This window comes from Oryx dammah, unplaced genomic scaffold (assembly GCF_014754425.2).
Source record: "Oryx dammah isolate SB20612 unplaced genomic scaffold, SCBI_Odam_1.1 HiC_scaffold_11, whole genome shotgun sequence".
Classification (NCBI taxonomy): domain Eukaryota; kingdom Metazoa; phylum Chordata; class Mammalia; order Artiodactyla; family Bovidae; genus Oryx; species Oryx dammah.
The window spans coordinates 38,259,565-38,267,393 of record NW_024070195.1 but is presented as its reverse complement, the minus strand read 5'-3'; positions in this window follow the sequence as shown (position 1 = coordinate 38,267,393).

Sequence of the window (7,829 nt, the reverse complement as noted above, 5' to 3'; positions counted from 1 at the left end):
AGATTATTTTGATTAGTTAGCTTTCAACAACTGGGGCAAGGAATTCCTGAGACTGGCCGGAGACGGGTTGGCTGGGAGCTGAACATACTCAATCTTAATGTTCATTTCTTTTTTGGGGGGAGAACGTTCTTTATTCTGTATAGAATGGTGGGGAGGACCTGGAGGGGAGTTTTAACTCCAGGCTATTTTGAGCTGTGTAGCTTTCCTTCATTCCAGACCCTAAGGAATATATAAAAAGGGAAAGAGAGATGGGTGTTGTCAATGTTCAGGGTTTTTTCATGCTGGTAAATGAGTGAGGGTCGGGGGTTTGTGGTCTGGGAGGAAGGATATCTAAGGCCTGTAGTGTTGATTTTCTATTCTAGCTGCCAAGGTCTCGAGCAGAACAGTCTTAACTTGATCTTGAGAAATGAGTTGGATTTGGTCCTGGAGGAATCCCTTGAAAAGATTAAGCAAATAAGGTCCAAATGTAAATAGGAGGATAATGAATATGAATGGTCCAAGAAGGGGCAAAATCGAAGGCATCCAGATCCAATCCATCAACCATGACTGCCAGGAGTTGCTTAATCTCTGGCGGAGTCAAGAGGCTCGATCTGTAAGGTTTTTTTGCAGCTTCCTGGACAATACCTGACAAGTTGGCATAGAAGCAGCAGGATTCATCCAGAAAAAGTCACAAACCTCTCTTTTCTGCAGTTAGTAGATCTAATCCCATTCTATTTGGAATTGAGATGATTTTTTGGATAGTTATTAGACCTTGGGCTATTTCCTGGAGGCTGTCTGATAGATCTCTAGATACTGCATGGTAGCTTTGGATGGAGGTGGTTAGTCCAGCAGTTCTTGTTCCAATTCTAGCCACTATTCCTAGACCCACCAAGAGGGGAATGAAATGATGGTTCATTTCATTCGTTTGTGAATGAGAGGAATGGGTAAGGGTTGATCATTGGGGGCTATAAAAACGTTTGGACTGGAGTATACCAAGGTGCAGAGTCCAGTCCAGTTAGTAGGTAAACAGAGGTATGTAGACGCCCCACACAAGAAAAACAGGCCAGGTGTCACAATACAACAGCTGAAGTCGATAGCAAAGAGGAGTCAGGGGATGGGGGTTTGATCGTTCGTTCAAGAACAGTCAGGGAACCCAATAAGGTGAACCCAACAATGGGAGAAGTGGAGGAATATGCTGAGGGAAACCGTCCTGTAAAGGATAAAGAGTGTCCTGTAGGACCAGAAACATTATATATAGCTTTTCCAGTGGCAAAGAGTAACGTGGAGGTATGATTACGCATGGATTTAGGGATTATGCCCACGGGTTGGTCATATGAGCTATTTCGGGAATTTCTAGGTATACAAAAAGGAGCTGGTCGTAATAGTGTTACTCTCTGGGTGATAGGGCCTCCTATTGGAGGTTTTCCATTGTAGGAGGGAAGGTCAGTGAGTAAAGATTCTAAGAGTTTGTCTGAATTTTGGATTTGATCATTAGTGTGAAGATATTTAAGGTTTGAGACGTATAAAGGCTCTCCACAGGATGAGTGGTATAGGGATATGTTACCGGTGGTCCAGTCAAGGATGGATGTGGGGAGGGCTCAGTCTCCCAGAGGAGTTACAGATACACATATCCAGCAGTCTTTAGCCAATTGTGGGTTAGACGCATTGAGGAGAGTATGGGTTAAATTAAGGGTCTGGAATAGATAGTTGAGGTGAGGATTTTGAAAGAGTTCTTGAGTCAGAGGAAAGAGAGAAGATAAAAAGAAGATGTCAAGCAACATTTGGGGAAGTGAATATATGATAGACTACTGTGGAGAAGAATTGGATTTCGAAAGGGTAAAAGTTATAAAAGGTTCCCTGCCACAGGGTGAAGATGTAATCTTCAGCGTGTTTGAACGTGGACCCTTGAGGACTCACGACCCAGATATCCACCAGGAATTGTTCCAGAAATAATTGTAGCTGTGAAACCAATAGGTTCATCCGTCATCAGTTGTGGCCAGTGGAAACCGGGAGAACTTTAGAGTTATAGGGCCTCTGTGAGAAACTTGGTAAGTATTAGTCTGATAAGCATTCTCATCATTGGGCTGCATAACCTTTTTTTAGTCAAGTAATGTGCACCCAAGGGGTGATTTCTTTTAATTTTGCAGTGGTAGGGGTCAGCAGAATTACCGTGTAGGGTCCTTGCCATTTTGGGGTTAGATCTGAGTGGGACTGAACTGTCATATACACTTTGTCTCCTATTTGGAGGGATGGGTACGGGAGATTGGGATGTGGTCAAGGGAGTAGGTTATCCATATGTTGCCAAAGGGCATCTCATATCTGGGCAAGAAAGGGAAAAGGAAGGTGGGATGGTAGTTTGGGACCGTCATGGGAGTTGAGGGGGGGTGGTCCTAAAGGTACTATGGGCCTCTCATACATGGGTTTGAATGGACTGATATTTAGAGGTTTTTTTTGGTAAGGCCCGGAACTTTAAGGGGGCTAAAGGAAGGAGTTTAGTCTAATCTTGATGAAGTTCGATTGTTAATTTGGTCAAAGTTTCTTTTAAGATTCAGTTGGCTCTCTCAACCTTACCTGAGGACCACAGGTGATAAGAAATGCAAAACCTCCAAGGAACTTGAAGGGTTTGTGCAATATTTTGGGTGATTTGGGATGTGAACTCGGGCCTGTTGTCAGACTGGAGGGAGGAGGGCATTCCAAACCTAGGGAGAATTTCAGTAAGAATAAGGTGAGTCACAGTAGAGGCTTGTTTGTTAGTAGCTGGGAAAGCTTCAATCCATCCAGAAAATGTATCTACGAAGACTAGGAGGAATTTAATCCTTTTTGCGAGTGGCATGTGGGTAAAATTTACTTGCCAGTCTTGTGCAGGAAGATGCCCGCAAATTTGGTGGATGGGGAAAGGAGGGGGGCGAATGTTAGAATTAGGGTTTGTCCGCTGACAAGTGATACAAGTTTGGGTCAGATTATTTAAATAAGCCACATTATCTTTAGTCAGCTCAGTAAAGTTCTGAAGGAAAGTCTTAAGTACATTTGCAGAGGGGTGGAAAAGGGAATGTAAATATGAAAGTAATGTGCAGATGTTAGGCTTGTCAGTTTGGGCTATAGTAAAGACAGGACTAACAGAGGCGGCCTGCCACTTTGCTTCGTGATCTGCTGTATTGTTATAAAAGGAGATAGGGCCATGTCACAATCCCATGTAACTGACAGCGGTGGAAGCAGTTTGTGCCTTGGAGAGTGAGACTCTGTGGCCCCAGCTGCCTCGGGCATTTAATACTGTCTCAGTGTAGACTAGGCAGTTATGGCGAGAGGAACTACATTACAATAAATTGTCTACATATTGAAGTAGGGTAGTAGAGCCTAGGTCTAAACTTTGTAGCTCTCTTTGAAGGGCTTGACCAAGAAAATGAGGGCTATCTCTAAACCCTTGTGGCAAAACGGTCCAACTTAATTATTGAGATTGATATGTGGCTGGGTCCGTCCAGGTAAAGGCAAACAGGGGCTGTGAGAAGTGGGGTAGAGGTATAGTAAAGAAAGCATCTTTGAGGTCTAATACTGTGAAATAGAGTGTGTCGGGGGCAATGTGTGAGAGAAGGGTGTAGGGATTGGTGACTGCAGGGTGTACGGGTATTATGGCCTCATTGATCCTGCGAAGATCTTGGACTAGACGCCAGGGGTGGGGTCCCTTTTTGACTGCCAGTATGGGGGTATTATGGGATGAAGAGATAGGCCGCAAAGGGCCGGCTTTGGGCAGTTGGGAGATTAGTGGTTTAAGTCCTTGTCAGGGTTCATTGAGTTTGGGTTGTGGCCTGAAAGGGATTCTTAAGAAAAACCTGTACAGGGAATGGTGTTGAGCTACTGATGGGGCTTTGGTGTCCCAAACCCAAGGATCTCTCGGGGGAAGATCAGGGAGCAGGTTTTGGGAATGAGGGCTGGCCAAGGGTTCGGGTGCCATTTGGATGCAAAGAATTGATGTGGGATCTAAGAATGGGAGGTTTATAGAAGTTTGCAGCTTAGAGAGAAGATCACGTCCCATTAATGCCATTGGGCATTGAGGAACTACTATAAAAGAATGTGTTAATGTTGTTTTGCCAAAAGAACAAAGGAGAGGGGGCCGTTATTTTGGCATGAAAAGGGACCTTTTCATGAGACCCCTTTGATGGCCACTTCTGAAGGTTAGAGAGGGCCCTGAAAGGAGGTTAAAAGTGAAAAGGCCACTCCAGTGTCTATTATAGGGCTTCCCTGGTGACTCAGAGGTTAAAGCGTCTGCCTGCAATGCGGGAGACCAGGGTTCGATCCCTCGGTTGGGAAGATCCCCTGGAGAAGGAAATGGCAACCCACTCCAGTATTTTTGCCTGGAGATTCCCATAGAGAGAGAAGCCTGGTAGGCTATAGTCCACGGGGTCGCAAAGAGTTGGACACGACTGAGCTTTCACTTGCAGTGTCTATTATGAACGAGACTTCGTGTGTGGCCACTGTGCCAATTACCTGAAGCTCCAAGTCCGTCCATATGGGGCATACTTCAGGTCTGAAGCTTGGGCTCCATCACTGAAATAATTTAGGCACAATTGGATCGTCTCTCAGCTCATCCAAGGAACCATGGTCTGGGGTGTCAGGGCCCCCCAGAGTCTGGTTCCTGGCCCATTGTTGTTGGGCCTGAGGTGGACCCCGAGATTTGGTAGGTAGTGCCCAAGGACAATGCATTTTCCACTGGCCCCATTGTTTGCGGGTGGGGCAGGGTTTGGTGGGTGGACAGGGGTTTGGGCAGGACTTAGCCCATATCCCATTTGGTTGCATCTGAAGCAGGGGCCTGGAGGGTTAGGTCCCATATAGGTGGGCCGAGGTTGATGGGCCAAAGGGGTTGAATTTTTTTCTTGGATAGCTGCAACGAATAAAGCATATTTGGCCTTTCTTTCATTTTCTTTTTCCTTTTTTGCTTCTTCCTTTCTATTATTGAAAACTTTAAAGGCTATTTCTAGGAGATCTTGCTGAGGGGTTTGGGGGCCCTTTTGCAAATGATGTAGTTTTCAGTGAATATCGGGGGCTGACTAACTTATGAACTGGACGCGTAAGTATAGGAGTCCAGCGGGGGTGAAAATATCCAGGTTATTGTATTTCTGGACTGCCTCAGTAAGCTGTGAAAGAAAAAGGGCAGGGTTTTTATCCTTTTCTTGAGTCGCTTCTCTAATCTTATCATAGCTCACATGAATGTGAGAGCTTTTAGCCTTCCTTTTAGTAAACAGGTGATCATATGATGTAGGTACCGGGTGCTGGCGTTGCTGGCTTGATGTGTCCACCGCGGCTCAGTTAAAGGAACGGCATCATCAGCCCCTGGATTAGTCCTGTCTTGGTTATAGAGCTGATCAGCATGAGTTCCAGCTGCCTGCCATATCCGCTTTTCATCAGGGGTTAAAGTGGCATTTAGGATGTAATAAAGATCATTCCAGGTTAGATGATATGCTTATGTAAGGCAGAGGAATTCCTTCCTATATCTACTAGGATTTTCTGAAAAAGATCCCAATTTTTCTTCAGTTTGGCTCATATCGGAAATTGAGAAAGGCACATGAACCCATGTAGGGCCCTCTGGTCCTGCTGCCTCTCTGAGCGGAAACATGTGTTTGTTTTGGGACCTGGTCAATGGAGCGGGAGTGGAAATCTCTTTTGGGGTTTGGGGGTCATTGCTTCCCGATTTGGAGGAGGAAGGGCTAGAGGGTGAGGTCTCATCTCCGGAAGCCTCATCTCCGGGGCCGTAGGAAGGAGGCTCACTTGCTGGGTTGAAATCAGGAGCTGAGGGTTTAGGGGGCCTTTTAAGGTCTTTAGATTTGGATTCTTTTGTAGTGGAGGGGGAGAGAAAACAGAGGAGGATTTGATAAGTAGAACAGTCCTTGCAGAGAGAAGGACGGCTTCTAAGGTCCCAGAAGGCTTGAAAACAGGGGACTTCTGAACATTTGCCATTCTGTTTGAGGAAGTTAGTGAGATCTGATAAAATATTAAAATCGAAAATCCCAAACTCAAGCCAGCGGTTTTGGTTATCCAATTTGTACTGAGGCCAAATTTGAGTACAAAGTGACTCGAGTTTCTGAACCTTGAGATTAGTCAAGAGTAGAAGTTTGAGGTTTCATTTCACGCAGGCCACCGGAGAGTCCCGTGGGACAGATTAGCTTGACCCCATAGCAAATGGCTAGTGACTGTCTGGTCAAGAGAAAAGGTCATCACCTAATCTTTCAACTGGGCAAAGGAAGAGAGAGAGACTCTGAAGGAGGGAGGGGCGTCCCCCAAGTCCCTCCCCAGAGGGCCTTTTGCCTGGAGGGTTCCCCGGGAACCCGGAAAGGAGGATAGTCTATGGCGCCCTAGAGTACCATCCGAGCTTACCTGGGCTACTGGGTCAGGCACGAATTCATGGTGGATGGAGGGAGGTTGAATGGCAAAAGGCCTCTGTCCTGGAGTTGGTCAGTCTCTCAAAAAAGAGAGTGTAGAGAAAAGAGGAAGACAGAAAGAGAGAGAGAGAGACGCCAATATTCCTTGGGGTACGTGGAAAACCAATAAAGCCCTTACACAGGGTTTGTACAGCTCACGAAGGCACAGAGTGTCCTCTCGAGGAGGTCTTGAAAGACCAGGTGGGTAAGTGAGCTTGGCAGGTTTCCGCGCTCCAAAGAGCTGGCTGTGGAGAATGAGAATGAGAGGGAACCTCAGCCTCCTGGGTTTTGGCACCAAAATGTAAAGGAACTGGAGAAGGTGAGGTTCAGAGAAAGGATGAGACCGATACTCTACAGGAACAGATCACCTTTAATGAGGCGAGAAGGGGCAGCAGTCAAACTGTGAAATATATAGAAAACATATATATACGGAGATACATTGTTTTGAGGGGGTGTGTTTTTCCTCAAGATTATTTTGATTAGTTAGCTTTCAACAACTGGGGCAAGGAATTCCTGAGACTGGCCAGAGACTGGGATTGGCTGGAAGCTGAAAATATTCAGTCTTAATGTTCATTTCTTTCTTTGGGGGAGAAAGTTCTTTATTCTGTATAGAATGGTGGGGAGGACCTGGAGGGGAGTTTTAACTCCAGGCTATTTTGAGCTGTGTAGCTTTCCTTCACACCTGGTACTAACTTACTGGGGAATATTGAGTCAAAACTCATTGTACTAGAATTACAGTACTTAGACATGGAGTACTTAGACCTTAAAGCTGCTAAACCCAGGGATTGAGGCAAGACCCTCGACACACTGTGTATTACCAGTAAATTTTTGCTTAGGAAATCCAGATGAAATAAATTTGTCTGAAATATTTTATTGAAAAAACATTCCAAACTGTTTTTCCTCCAACCCCTCTGGTGAATTTCTCAGAATATATGAGAGATAAACCATATAAATGGATAGGAAGACCCAATATCATAAAATGCTTTTTCCTTTATAAATTAATACATTAATGTAATGCAATTCCAATTAAAATCCTGATGGGTTTTTCAATGAATTGAATAAGCCAATTGTAGATTCTAATTTTAGAACCCCAAATAGACAAGATGCATTTGAAGAATAAATACGGGAAATATCCTGGTGGCCTAGTGGTTACGATTCAGCGCTTCCACTGCTGTGGCCCGGGCCGAGGAACTGAGATCTCCCAAGCCATTTGGCAAGGCCAAAAAAAACCAGTAGGGAAACCTACGAATCTAGATAACAAGAGTAAGGGACTTGCTTGGTGGTCCAGTGGTTAAGAATCCACCTTCCAATGCAGGGACACAGGTTTGATCCCTGTTCGAGAAAGTGAGACAACTAAGCCCACAGGCCACAACTACTGAGCCCAGGAGCTCTGGAGCCTGCACACCATAACTAGAGGAGCTCTCTAGCTGCAATGGAAGA